The sequence below is a fragment of the Rattus norvegicus genome, chromosome 13 (assembly GCF_021556685.1).
Source record: "Rattus norvegicus strain SHRSP/BbbUtx chromosome 13, alternate assembly SHRSP_T2T, whole genome shotgun sequence".
Classification (NCBI taxonomy): domain Eukaryota; kingdom Metazoa; phylum Chordata; class Mammalia; order Rodentia; family Muridae; genus Rattus; species Rattus norvegicus.
This window is the reverse complement of record NC_141546.1, coordinates 63,810,184-63,825,218: the sequence shown is the minus strand read 5'-3', so window position 1 is coordinate 63,825,218 and position 15,035 is coordinate 63,810,184. Positions and strand designations below refer to the sequence as shown.

Below are 15,035 nucleotides of genomic sequence, written 5' to 3'. Positions count from 1 at the left end.
CTGCCTGAGATGATAGCAGTATATTTTTTACTTAACTTTATAAACTTACAAGTTTTATTATTAAAGATGACAAAAGAATTGAATAACACAGACTTTCGCTGGGATAATTTTACCCTGGGTAGTGTCAAAGCAATCGTTATGTGTTGTATAATTCATTTCTTTGTAACATAATCAGAATATTGTATTCACATCTGGATTGTTCACAAGTATTTGACTTCAGCTGTAATCATCCTTGTTCACTCACACAGTATGACTCTTCATGTGAGGGAGAAGGGACCATGATTGTCTAGAAGTTAGTTTATGCTCTTGATTTCCTAATTGATTGTTATCTTATATATTCTCAATTTTTTTTTGTTACCTTCAGTAAGGCAAGGCTTTTTCATCCTGAGAAGGGAGTAAAATAATGCAAAATACCAATTTTGTTCTGTGAATTCCCTGAAGATTAACAGCTATGTGCCAGGCACAAGGGCTGTTTAGATTTTGTTGACTTGCACCAGGTCATTAATGATCTGGGAAGAGGTTAATGTAAGTTGAAAAAATGCATCCATCAGATTGGTCTTTAGGCAAGTCTGTTAGTCATGTTCTTGATTAGTGATTGTGCAAGAAAGCTCAGTTCATCATCAACAGTGAGCTCAATCCATCATTATGGGCAAGTGACCTGGGTTGTAGAGAATGGCCAGCTAAGGAAGAGCCATTGGGAATAAAGCCAATGAACAGATTTACATAGTCCCTGATACAATTCCTAAGCTTAGGTTCCTGCTTTGAGTTTCTGCTCTGACTTCCTTCAATTATCCATTCTAATTGGATCATGTAAGCCAACTCAACTCTCTTCTTTCCTTCTTGCTTTTAGTAACGTTCTTTATCACAGGAAAAGTGGCTAAGAAAATAGTAGAATGAGGCATAAACAGGGCACAGAATTCTACAATTCTGATAACGAATTTTTTTGCTAAGACAGAGTTTCTCTGTGCTGTCCCCAAATGTACTTTGTAGACCAGGCTAGCCTTGAACTCACAAAGATACACCTGCCTCTGTCTTCTCATTCCTGAGATGAAAGGCATGCACCACCATCACTCAACTCGATACAGCTTTTGAAGAACCACTTAAAATGCTGTTAGGAAAAAGAAAACGTGGGCAACTTTAAGAAGGGAAGGTCAGGGCATTTTGCAGAATGAAAATGGTACACAGTATGACTTGTGTCAAGACCTGAGAGAAGTATGGAGAACACACTGTAGGAAAGTAGAAAGCTGTACTACTGAATATGAGAAATGGCAATGACGATGAAAAAAATCTGAGTACGAACAGCAGAAAGTGAAATAAGAGGTTGTGTAGGTTTCATCAGAGGATAGGAAGGTAATGTAATAACATTTTACTGTTGGTTTTAATAATTATTAGCAAATTTTAAGTAATTTAGGAAATTTTAGCAATTACTTTGGTAAGCTAGCAATTAGTAATAAAACACTATGAATTGTAGAGATCATATATATATATATATATAGAGAGAGTGTTATATTTATTAAGTGTATACTTTGCAAATACTGTCATCTGTGAACTATCTTATTAATGTATAGAATGTGGCTTTTGCTGCAAACTGTTTTAAAAATTTCAAATAGGCTATTTATCTACTTTTTTCTTTCTATGTTTGTTCTCTCTTCATATCCAAGAAATAATTGCCAATTCCAACATTCTTAAGTTTAAAAAAATGTGTTTTCCTCTAATAGTCAAGAGTTTACATCTTAAGTTTAGTCTTTGGTCTGTGCATATTAATTTTAGTTATTGATCTTTAAGAGTCTTCCCTAAGAGACTGTGAGATTCAGCAGCAAACAGATGCTCGTTGTTTATGTATCACTCAAGCTAGGAAAAAAGTTACCTTCAATTAATAGGGTTCTTTAATAAATAGTTGAAGATTTAAAACCAAAGTTCTTGTTAATTAAGAAAGCAATTTCTTGCTGCTGACATTATACTAAATATTTTAGAAGTGATAACACCTGTAAATGGAAAAAATATAGTATTAAGAGAATAAATTATGTGTCTGAGATTACACTAATGCCAGCTTAGAAGCTGGAAATTCATGGGAATAAGATGTTAAATGACAGAACAATAAGATCTTATGAATACAAATTGTGTTCCCTGGGTGACCGTAGAGGTTCTCAACATTATGTACCATCAAAGTCACTCAAAAAAATTTAACAAGAAATTCTGTAACTATACCCCAGATTCCTGAGATACTTGGAACTTCCATTTCTAAAGCATCCTGGGTGATAATTGTGCAGTTGCCTAGCATCTGCCTCACACAGCTGCTTAAAAATCACTGAACACTATCAGAACACAGAAAGATCTCATTTGCGTGGATATGGGAAATGCACACGAACACTGGAAATGTGTTATTATCTATTCAAACTGTCAGCTGCCAATGAGAATTGTTATTATTTGTCTAGGGAAGCATTCTTTAGGGATTTCTCCAGCTCAGTTTTCTGATAATAGAACCTGTATCATTGTTACTGTTAGGAGAAAAAATAATGTTGAGGAAAAGTAACCATAAAACTGTGTCGTAAGACTTTAGGTAGATGACAGCTTAAACTGACTTGTGCAGGTCACACAGAGGAGACAAAGGAAGAAGTGCTGTGAGACACAACTCCATGCCACTCACTCAGAGCTAAACCCATGAGTGGACTTTCACTTTTTAGTAGTGAAAGAGATCAATTAAATCAACAATTACAGAATGAATAATCTAATTCCACAGGTTTGTGTGATATCAAGAAAGTGGCTGAAAGTAAATTTTATCAAGTGTTACTTTGTTCTAGGAAGCTTAGGATAGGTTCTCAAAATAGTAGGAACAAGAACTCTCTCCTTCCTGTTTCACAAAGCTGTGAGGTGTTCAGATGAATGTAGTCCTCTGGATGCTCAAAGAAACTTCCCTTTGTGACAGATCGAGACCGGTACAGAAAACCAGAGACCAAAATGCTGAGTTCTGGAGAGCAGTTTGAATTGATACATCTACAATACACTTCTAGCCTACAAGATTTACGGGTCATTTTGGAGGAAATATTTTAAGAGCCAAAGGATAGGGCAGATTGCTGTGAGACTGTTTATTTTAGGATTGTCATTAGCTACACCCATAAGGTATTACCAACACGTCTGCCTAAGCATTGGCTGGAGACAAAACATTAATAGAATTGCTAAAGTGCGTTGGAAAAGCTGACCCAGACCTCAACTAAAAAAATAACAGGGTTCCGAAGAATACTGAGTACCTTCCCATCCCCACCCTGCACTTCATGTCACTGCAGGATGAAGTGCACCTTTTCCCACTGAAGTCAGACAAGGCAGTCCAATTAGGAGGGCAGGATCCAAGTCAGGGATTAGCTCACACTCTAGTTGTTGGGAGATGGGCATGAAGACCAAGTGACTCATCTGCAACGTATGGGCAAGGGGGGTTCCTAGGTTTAACCCAAACATGCTCTTTAGTTTGTGGTCCACTCTCTGGATGCCCCCAGGGGTTCAGATTATTCACTCCATTGGTCTTCTTGTAGAGTCCCAATCTCCTCCAGGTTTCTCAATTCTTCCCCCAACTATTCCACAAGACTCCATGAACTCCTTCTAAAGTTTGGCTGTCGGTCCATGCATCTGTTTCTATTAACTGCTGGGTGGCGCCTCTCAGAGGAGCTAGGCACCTGTCTGCAAGCTTAACAGGATAAGTATCATTGACAGTGTCGGGGATGTTGCTTGCCCATGGGATGGATCGCAAGTGGGGCCAGTCAGTGGTTGGCCTCTCCCCCAGTCTTTGCTCTATTTTTGTCCCTGTATTCATTGTAAGAAAGAAAATTTTTGGTTGAAATTTTTGTGGGTGGGTTGGTGTCCTTATCTCTTCACTGAGAATACTTCCTGGCTAGAGAAAGTGGCTCCATAGACCCCACTGCTACGTGTCTCAGCTAGAGTCACCCTAATGGTCTTCCTGGAGTCTCCCCCATCCCATATTTCTGACTCATCCTAGGGATCCCCCTACTCCCACACTCCTGATTTCCATTCACTCTCCTGTACCTTTCTCCCTGGTTCTCCCTACATCTGATCCAACTTTGAAACCTGTTCCCCAACCCTAACTCGTTATTCCTTCTCCCATTCGATTTTCCCCCCTCCATACAACTCCAATGACTATTTTATTTCCTGTCCTGAGTAAAATTCAAGCATCCTCCATTCGGCTCTTCTTCTTATTTTGCTTCTTTGGGTATGTTACAATACATGGGAATCTGGGCTTTGTGGCTTATATTGACTTATCCTTTTTTATAATTCTTCCTCTTATCAGAGGATAATGGTAGAGGTTTGGGGGAAGGACTACATGAGGGGAGGACTGGTAGAAGGTGGGTCTGGGATCAGGACGTAATGTGAATGAATAAATAATTGAGAGAAGACAAAGGGATGTTGAGAATGGGATAGTATTCTCTAGGAAACAGGACAGGAATTCATTATCCATTAGCAGTCAACCCTGAATCTAGTAACATTAAACATGCTGAGCAGGCTGTACTTATACATGTAAGGATATATAAGTACACATACATATATTTATGCAAAAACAATTTTAAAAGGAGACCATGAACTTGAAAGAGAGCAAGGAGGGGTATGTGGAAGGGTTTGAAAGGAGGGAAAGACAGGCAAAATTATGTAATTATATTGTTCTCAAAAACAGAGAGAACAATGGAGGAGTTAGAGAAAGGTCTGAAGGAGTTGAAACAATTTGTAACCCCATAGGAAGAACAGCAATATCAGCCAACCAGATCCCTCAGAGCTCCCAGGGACTTAACCACCATCCCAAGAGTACTCAGGGATCGACCTATGGCTCCATCTGCATAATTAGCAGAGGATGGCCTTGTCAGACATCAATGGGAGGAGAGGACATTGCTTCTGTCAAGATTCAATGCCCCCAGTGTTGGGGAATGTCAGGGTGGGGAGGTGGGAAGGAGTGGGCAGGTGGGTGGGTGGTGGAGCACCCTCAGAGAAGTAGAGGGACATAGTGGGTTTCTGGAGGGGAAACCAGTAAAGGGGATAACATTTAAAATGTAAAAAATAAATATCCAAAAAAAGAGAGAACAATTTTTTTTCTTTTCTCAAGTTTATTTGTAAAAACAGCATAGGACACTGGTCATTTGTAAATAGTGTGTGTCACAGCCGTCTCTCTGTCTTCACACAGCAGGAGCCTTTTCTATGGGGCCTTCACAGGGGCCTGGGGACCTCTGGGAGCCTGAGCTGGAGCTGATGCCTGGGTCTTAGCTGGAGCTTTGGCCTCTGCCTTGGTTTGAACATTGGGCTTTGGTTGTCGGCGGAGCCTAAAACCCTTGGCCATTTAGCTCCAAATCCTCTTTCCAAGCTTGGGGTGAGCGGTGAAAGTCAGATGGCTGAGTTTGCGGCTGGGGTCCTTTGGCATCTTGGGCTTGATGGCCTGAGGCTTCACAAGGGCCTTGATGGATTCTGTGTGTGCACTCACTGCCTTTGCATTGTTGGCCTGCATCTTCTTCAGGCCTTCCTTGTGTTTCTTGGCAAAGCACATGTTCCTCAGGAACTTGGGTCGACCCCCTTAAGAGATCCGTATCTTTGTGACCGAGTTTCTTGATGCCATTTCTGTGGTACTTGCTGGACTGGTTGTGTATAGTATGGTTCTTGGACTTGGCCATGTCTGTACAGTAACCCAGCTGCACCTGGGACTGGAAGAGAAAGAAAAGGGAACAATTTAAAGAGGTCAGTTGTCATTTTCTAGCTGTGTCTCGGATCTGAGGAGTAAGTTCTAGGATGAGAACATTTGATGTGGGCTGGGATGAGAACGTGTTGCCAAAACAAACAAACAACCACAATAAAAAACAAACAGGTAAACCCTGGAAAATTAGGGAAAATGTTTGAGACTAAATAGTCAAGAGTCATGAATCAGGATACTCCCGTGTATCATTTGTGACACATGCCATGATTTTCCCACTTCCTTTGTTTGAGTCTCTTCATTCCTCATCTCATAGACGGTGATACATTGTCTCCTATCTATATGTCTTGTATAAATGCAGTGTGTAATTCAACGAATACTGTCTAAACCATTCTAGCAACTTTGGGTTACAAATAATACAAACATGCCAAATAATATTTTGCTTTTTATCCCAGCATAACTGATAGGAAATCTTCGAGTGATGTAGCATCTTATTTTACATAGAATTCCAATATTTATAGCATTAAAGTTAGTATGGTTTCCTACTATATTTATATCAGAACATTCTTTCATCTGCAAACATTATACAGGGACAGTGAGTATACAGGAAGCTTCTTTAGTTCTTCAACAATTCCAAGATTGTATTTTTATTTCGCTATGAAAGAATGGAATGTTTATACCTGTTCCCAACCTAAAATAGACCCATTTATATTCCCATTTCTATTTAAATTCACCTTTAAATTTTTAAAAGTTTGGTCTGTCTCTTTGGATAATAAAGATGCAAACTCTGCCTTAAAAACAGGCATTGATGAGGGAACAATTCACCAAACTGATTTGCTTTGACACATTTCATCTGTCTTGGAGCTTGATATGCATCTGTCGTCATTTCCATAAAAATGCTTCTGATTACTAATCAACTCTTTTTATTAATAATAATTTAAAACTTCTCCTAATGATTTAACATTTTAATAAAAATGCCAGACACATGAACTTGGGTGCCTATTGCCAGTAGTAGTAAGTTGCTCAGGTAAACTGACGAAATGGTAAAAATACAGAGAGACTTCTTATGCTTAAGAAAATAAACAATTCTTTATGGTTAATTAATCTTGAATTGTTTAGTTCCAATTGATTGGCAAACATGAACAGGAAGACGTGATTGTAATTGGGAGGGAGGTCAGTGAGCCCTGAACAATTCACAGGCTTACCTGTGGATTCTTACCATTTGGCTTCTTCTGTTTTTTGCTTCAAGTTATCTGGACATCTTTAGGAACTACCGTGGAGCTCTCCTTCACACATTAATTATTCTACATCACCTAGTGTTAACATACAATGTTTGGGGACTCATCCAAGGAATAGTCTGACATTTTGTCAGTTTAATGTTCAGAAAATTTGACAATTAAGAAGATAATTTTTGAAGATGATTTTTCTTAAAAACAAACAAACAAACAAACAAAAAAAAACCAAACTAGCGTTTTCGACAGTGTATAGAACAATAGTTAGAGGTAGATTTTCTAGTCCTTTCAAGCCCCCTTTTCAAGAAGATATTCAGATATTCCTTTCCAAGAATGTTTCACTATCCTTGTACATACTGTTCACAATCAAAATGATTTTCTTGGACAAAACCACTCTTTGAGTGCTGAAATACATTAATGTCCCCATTTAATATCTCAAAAGGAATTCTTCATATCAATGGGTCCAAAACTGTTGTTCTCCTGTCCATCCCTTCCTTTCTTACCCTAATCTCATTATTTTCCAGTGTTTCATGTACACTAGAGTGAAGCCATCAAACTTAGCTGCACAACCAGAAATCTTAGTCTTTTCCATGATCTCGGCCACAGCAATCTGAAAACAGCTATTACTATCTTGATATCCCTGGAATGTAAGCATTATGAACTGATTACCACCTAGTCAGAGATACTGTATAATAGTCTTTGGAATAGTAGATCGATTCGCCTCCCTCTTTCTTCCATGTTCAGTTCTTGTAATTTTATGCATATTCCCCATTTCAGATGAGAAACCTGACTTTTCCAGCCCCTTCTATAACTTCTATCATATGCCCTCCTATAACTTTCAGTCTGTCATTATCCAGTTTAAAATTTTCAGTCATTAATCAAGTGCTGATCAGTTAAGGAGAAAACCAACTAATACATACCATCTGTTTGCATGGAGACATGGTGTACATGTGTCTTGTATCTTTAGACCCATTCATGTTCATCTCATCAGAAAGCTCTGAATATTGTCATTACTTGGTGGACAGATCCTGGCTCAGTGGTTGGCTAGAACACTGTAGAAGTTCAGATTAAGATAGGTCTGAATATAACTGTATATTAAATCAAGTTTCTTTCCTTTAGATCATTTACCTTCATGTGACGTTATGCTTTTTGTCCTCTACTTTCTTTCTGCAGGAAGTCATTCTCAAATACTTGCATTAGCATACATTTAATTTAATCTTTTAAACTGCAGATGTTGCAGATGACAAGATGGGTTGGGTACTGGGTGAAAACTGTACAGAAAACGCTGAAAAATAGTGTACTTGTGGGTAGGAAGGAAAGGGATGGGCATTATGGCAACAGTTTAGACCTATTGACATAAGGGACTCGCTTTCAGCTTGTGAAAGGAAACGTCAGTGTTTGCATAAATGGTTTGCGTGAATGGTTTGCATAAACTTCAATAAGGATAGACAACTTTTATAAGCACCTTTGACTAAATGAGTTTCACTACTACCTGACTTATTGGTAGCCTAACCATTAAACATGGCTACCTACGAACTGAATATTGCACATGGCACCACTACCTGTGAACTGGATGGAAACAAAGCTTCCTGACATTTTATTTTAAAACATGTTTTACAATCACTTCTAGTGATCAGTCACTGAGTATACGCTATAAAAATTATGTTATAGTGTAATTTTGGTTTGCTACCAACATGTAGATACTCACAAATATATACAAACCAAGCTTGAAACTCACTGTCTTTATGTTGTTCAAATTAAAGCAGTTCTAGAAATGAGAAAAAGGGTTTGAAATCCATCTTTATAATATGAATAATTAATGGTAATTGTTCTGTCACACTGAGGAATAAAACTGTTAAAAATATTTTCCTGCTAATACACACTCATTACCCATACTAAAGAATTCACTCTTAGATCATCTGATACCATTTAACAAGGTGAGGACTTTGAATAATACTTATAAGTCATGACACTTCAAAATACTTAGTACTCAGTCTTTGTTTTGCAACTCTGAAAGTAAAGTAATAATTTACCTTGCAGTTTCAATCAAGATACCATGAGATCTGAATTCTCAGAAAATTTCAGCATGAATTCATAGATGCATACTGTAAAAGAATTAACTCCAGGATTTCTTCTCATATGGTTTCAAGTACTGAGACAGTGAATGAATTATGCCTAAACATTTCCGAAATGGAGATACATACAGCTCAATAGGTAAAATGCTTGTAAAAATATCATGAGAACACTAATTTGGATTTCTGGCAAAGGCAGTGTATAACAGCGAGTGCTTCACAGTCATGAAGATTTTAGTTTGGATCCTGCAAGTCTATGTAAAATCAGGGAGAAATTGTGACCTCAGCCCTGGATAGCTAACTGTGAATAATTTCTGGTGCTTGTGGAACAGCCAGTCTATCCAAATCAATACTCTCCACACTTAGGAAAAGATCCTGTCTAAAAAGTAGGTGGACAATGATTGAGGAAGACACCAGTATTGAACTCTGGCCTATGCATATTCATACATATGTGTATGTACTAGCAAACATACTTACATCTCTCTCTGTCTCTCTCTGTCTCTCTCTGTCTCTCTCTCTCTCTCTCTCTCTCTCTCTCACACACACACAGATACACACACACAAATACCTACCAAATTAAAAAAATGATTGAAATGGAAATAAAGCTCAGTTGATACAGATACAGTCTTAGAATTCTAGAAACCAAGGTTATTTCATTGCCGTTTTCACTCACATCCAGATCCCACACTTGCCCTGTTTTGTAGTAACAGAGGTAGACCTTGTGTACATTCCTCATTTTCATATGTACCTCTTAAACTCTCTCCTTTATTATTGTGAAAAGAGGAAGACCAGTGGATTGTGTTTATCCACACATTTCTAAATAGGCACGTTTTTCCATCTGTACTGAACTAACTACCATGGCAAACTACATTAATCATCTGTGGACCATGGGTTCTGGCCTATGATTTAAGTCTCTGATAGCTGTTTTTATCTCTGGCAGGTTGCCCGTTACCTGAAAAAATACACTCATTGTGATCTTGGAGTGAACTATATTGTCTGTATTATTGAATGTATATTGTCTATCTTGTTATTCTAAAAAAATGAGGTCAAATAACTTACAAATTAATTGAGGTTTTATACTAAGACCAAACATCAACTCAAACCAAAGAGATGACCCTTGTAAAGCAATGAAAGAAAAGGGAGAGGAATAAGACCAGCATATCCTGTGGCAGAGCATAAAATATAGTAACTATAGCACATCTCCAAATTAACATATAAAGTAGTAAAGTTCGATCAAATAATTAAGAGATTTTAATTTTAGAAAATACAAGCACCAATTATGAAATTCCAATTTCATGCATACAAAATAGCTAAAATGAGGCTGAAATGATGGCTATAATTTGAGAGCATTTGTACAAGTGCAATTTCTGACACCCTGAGAGTGAGTCAAATCAACTTGCAAGTCCAATCCCCAAGATTCTGATCTCCACATCATGAGGAGTATATGCAGTACACAGACATACATGTAGACAAAACATGCACATTAAATGAATTAAAATAATTTTTAAAATAGAAAAACATTGTGTATGAAATACATTAAAATTTAATGTTTTTAAATAACTATGATTATTGCTGGAAAGTACGACATTTCATAAACCAAAAATAAATGATCTAGGAAGATATCTGTACATAGATGTGAATTATCAATATTTTTGTTTGTGACCATGTATCTGGGTGTATATGTTGATGTGTGTGCATGTGTGGCTACATGAGCACATGTGTGCATGTGTGTGTGTGTGCTTGTGCATGTGTGTGTGTGTGTGTGTGTGTGTGTGTTTGTATATAGGGCTTGGTAGAAGATTAGTTATTCAAAGCCAGGGACGTAGGAAATTAAAGAAAGTAATGGAAACCTTGCCACATGACAGCAGCAGGGAAAATTATTAAGAAAACAGTACGATCAGTCTGTGGGTAGCATAAGGGCAGGAAAGGGTAGTACCAGAGGAGAGAAAGAAGAATAAAGTATAATTGCATACATGCAAGAAAATACCCAATGAAGTGCATTGCATTGAATGCTAAGTCAAAATATTTTTAATTATTTTAAATTTAAAGGCACGAAACACTAACCACCTGATTTCCCTCTCTGACAGTTAATCTGGAGAGGTGCGGAGGCTGTCTGTAAGTTCCACCTGTGCCACCAGTTGAGCCTACCTAAGAGAAATCCCTAGTTTCCACTTTAGTAGTTAGCTCCTTCCCATTGCAGTAGTTAATAAACTAAAACAGTTTCCCCAAGATGATCTTTTCCCCTGACTCTTGATATTGTCTTAGGATTTTTATTCCTGCACAAATATCATGATCAAGAAGCAAGTTGGGGAGGAAAGGGTTTACTCAGCTTACACTTCCACATTGCTGTTCATCACCAAAGGAAGTCAGGACTGGAACTCAAGCAGGGCAGGAAGCAGAAGCTGATGCAGAGGCCATGGAGGATGTTACTTACTGGCTTGCTTTCCCTGGCTTGCTCAACCTGCTTTCTTATAGAACCCAAGACTAACAGCTCAGGGACCACACCACCCATAATGGGCTGGGTTCGCCCCACTTGATCACTAATTGAGAAAATGCCTTACAGGTGACTCTCATGAAGGCATTTCTACAACTGAGGCTCCTCTTCTGTGGTAACTCCATCTTGTGTCAACTTGACACACAAAACTAGCCAGTACAGAGATGTTCTCAGTCTGCTTAGGAGCCCTACCATTCTCATTACTATGTAGCCACGAGTTTTCTTGTTCTTGTTGTGTGACAAGTGGAACTAATCTTCATATCAGATCCAGATTCTTGGTGATTGACAGTGCTTATTTTGATCTTACATTGTGATTACAACACACATCAAATATTCACCATTGAACCTATATTATGAAACTTCCATAGAGTGATTCACTGGCATGACTGCTACCTTCAACCATTGACTTTAGAGTCTCAAAAGTAGCCTAATCTTTTTTTCCAAAATGTATTCTTTCTTCTGCTTTTTCTTTTCGTTGTTCATTTTTCATAAACTTTTTCTTTAGTACTGAGAAATTCTTACTATTTCCCTATTACTACCCTTTTCCACGTTACCTTTATAGTCAGAAACAATAACAGCCAAGTACAGCCTCTGTTTCAACATAGGAGAAAAAGGCACTGTTGTTGATAAGAGACATTTTCTCCTGGTTTCACCATTTTTTTAATTCAAGTTTTTCAGGTCTTTTTTCACGTGTGTGTGTGTGTGTGTGTGTGTGTGTGTGTGTGTGTGTGTATGTAATGTACTTTAAAGATTTCTTCTAGTATCTAGAGTTCTGTAATGAACTAAAAAGACCAAACAAAAACAAAAACACAAACAAAAAAATCATAAAGAAAATGATAAACTAAATTTTCTTAAGAAACTTAAATTTAGTGGAATAACTATACAATAGAACACATGCCAGTGAATACAAAATGGATAAGGGTACAAAGGATAATGGATGATGAGGCTGAGGATGGGTAAATTAAGGTAGTCTGAGGGCTCCCCTCAGGAGGTGATACCTCAGCAAACACTCAGTAAGAGTGACTGTTGTAGACATTTGTAGAATGACTTTCCAGGCTGGGACGACCAGAGATGCAAAGGCTATGAATGTTCTGGAATGGAAGGAATGGTAGAATAGCATGATTTATAGACATATAACTAAATAAGTTTCTTAGAGAACTGTGTCAACTAGAGAGGAAGAGTAAAATGTGAATAACTTAGGTAGCTATTCAAGTGCTCTTTTTCTTTTAAATAATTATTTTATATATTTACATCCCAAATGTTGTCCCCTTCCTGGTGCCCCTCCAAGAGTTCTTCACTCTATCGCACACCGCTTGGTTATTGAGGGAGTGCCTTCAAGGGTATTCCCCCTTCTCTGGGGCATGAAGTCTCTACAGTATTAGGCACATCCTTTCCCACTGGGGCCAGGCAGTCCTCTGCTACATATGTGCCAGGGGCCTCAGAGCAGCCATGTATGCCATTTGGTTGATGCCTCAGTGTCTAGGAGTTTCCTGGGATCCAGGTTAGTTGACACTGTTGGTCTTTCTATGGCATTGCCATCCCCTTCAGCTCCTTCAATCCTTCCCTAACTCTCCCATAGGGGTCCCTGACCTCAATCCAGTAGTTGGCTTATATATCTACATCTGTCTCAGTTAGCTGATGGTACAGCCTCTCTACTATACTACAGAGCAATAGTGAAAAAAACCACATGGTATTGGTACAGAGGCAAACAGTTCTATTAATGGAATAGAACCAAAGACCCAGAAATAAATCCACATACCTACAGGCACTTGATCTTTGACAAAGAAGCCAAAACCATACAGTAGGAGAAAAAATGTTGCTGGTCTAGCTGTCAGTCTACATGTAGAAGAAGAGAAATTAATCCTTATTTATCACTCTGCACATAGCTCAAATCCAAATGGACCAAGGACCTCAACAACAACAACAATAATGACAACAACAACAACACAAACAAATACACCAAATTTAATAGAAGAGAAAGTGGGAAATAGACTCAAAGGTATTGGCACAAGAGAAAATTTCCTGATCAGAACACCAATGGCTCAGGCTCTAATATCAACAATTGATAAATGGAATCTCTTGAAATTGAAAAGCTTACGTAAGGCAAAGGACACTATCAATGGGACAAAATGGTAACCTACTGATTAGAAAAAATAATCTTTACTAACTCTACATCCAATAGAAGGCTAACATCTAATATGTATAAGGTAGTCAAGAAGTTAAACTAAAAAAAAAAATGAAAAAATTGGGTTCCGAGCTAAACAGAGATTTCACAACCCACAAATCTCAAATGGTCAAGAAGTACTTAAAGCAATGAGAAATATTCAATTTCCTTAGTCATCAGGGAAATGCAAATCAAAATGAACCTGAGATTCTACCTTATACCAATCATAATTGCTAAAATAAAAAATTCCAGTGAAAGCACATACTAGCTAGGATATGAAAAACAACAACACTCCTCTATTACTGGTGGGATTGCAAGCTGGTACAACCACTTAAGTAATCAATCCGGTGGTTCTTTGAAAATTTGAAACAGGTCTAAAAGAAGACCCAGCTATACCATTCCTGGACTTATACTCAAAGATGCCCCACCACATCATAAGAACAGGTGCTTTTCTACGTTCATAGCAACCTTATTCATAGTAGTCAGAAACAGGAATCAACCAAGATATTCATCAACTTAAAAATGGATACAGAAAATGTGGTTCATTTACTCAATTGAATACCATTCAGCTATTAAAAACAAAGTCATCATGAATTTTGCATCAAATGGATGGAACTAGAAAATATTGTCCTGACTGAGGTAACCCAGACACAATGGTATGTACTTAAGTGGTCTTTCAAAGGCTGAAGTTTCACTCAGAAAAAGAAAAGACTCTACATACAGCTCACAATGACAACACAGTGAAAAATGATAAAGGAGTTTAACATTCTCTTAACTGTACAAGTCTGGGGATAGGAAACCAAGAAACCTCTGGGCTTGATATGGGATGAAATAATTTTCATGATCTGCCTGTTGTTTTTCCATAATTAACTTCCCTTAGATCTTATAAAACCTGAATTTTTTGCAGAGAAGATGGGTAACAGGCAAGAATTAAGAGATCTGGACTTTGGCTATCCATCATAATATTGCCCTCTACAACCTAGATTATTAAAGAAACGCTGAAAGAGTTCTGGAAACCAACTTCTCAAGAACAGTATTACTCTCTCTTCACTCACCTTTGACAATTGTGTATATTTCCACCTCAAAACCTATGAAAGCAGTGATGGCAGATAGGGAATAGATTTCTGGGCACTGTTTTATGCATTTTTTTCTAAAGCATATCCTCATGCTACAAAACAGTAGTGATTATAAAGGTAACACATGTAATTTAGTCATGCTTAAAAAAGAAAGAACCAAGTTAACTGTTAGTCAATAGTGAGTAGCTTAAGTTCTTGCAAGATGAAGTTCCAATGTAAGGGCTGGAGCGTTATTCTGTGTTAGAATATGCACATACCCTGGAAGTAGCTCTCGGCTCTCTCTCCATTAACATACACAAAATATAAAAGATTATGAAGGA

The 15,035-nt window shown here is 37.8% G+C and overlaps 1 pseudogene; it reads right to left on the bottom strand.

Moving 5' to 3' along the window:
• Positions 1 to 5,191: 5,191 nt before the first annotated feature.
• On the bottom strand, positions 5,192 to 5,660 carry LOC134481626 (large ribosomal subunit protein eL29-like; annotated as a pseudogene).
• Between the last annotated feature and the right edge of the window lie 9,375 nt (positions 5,661 to 15,035).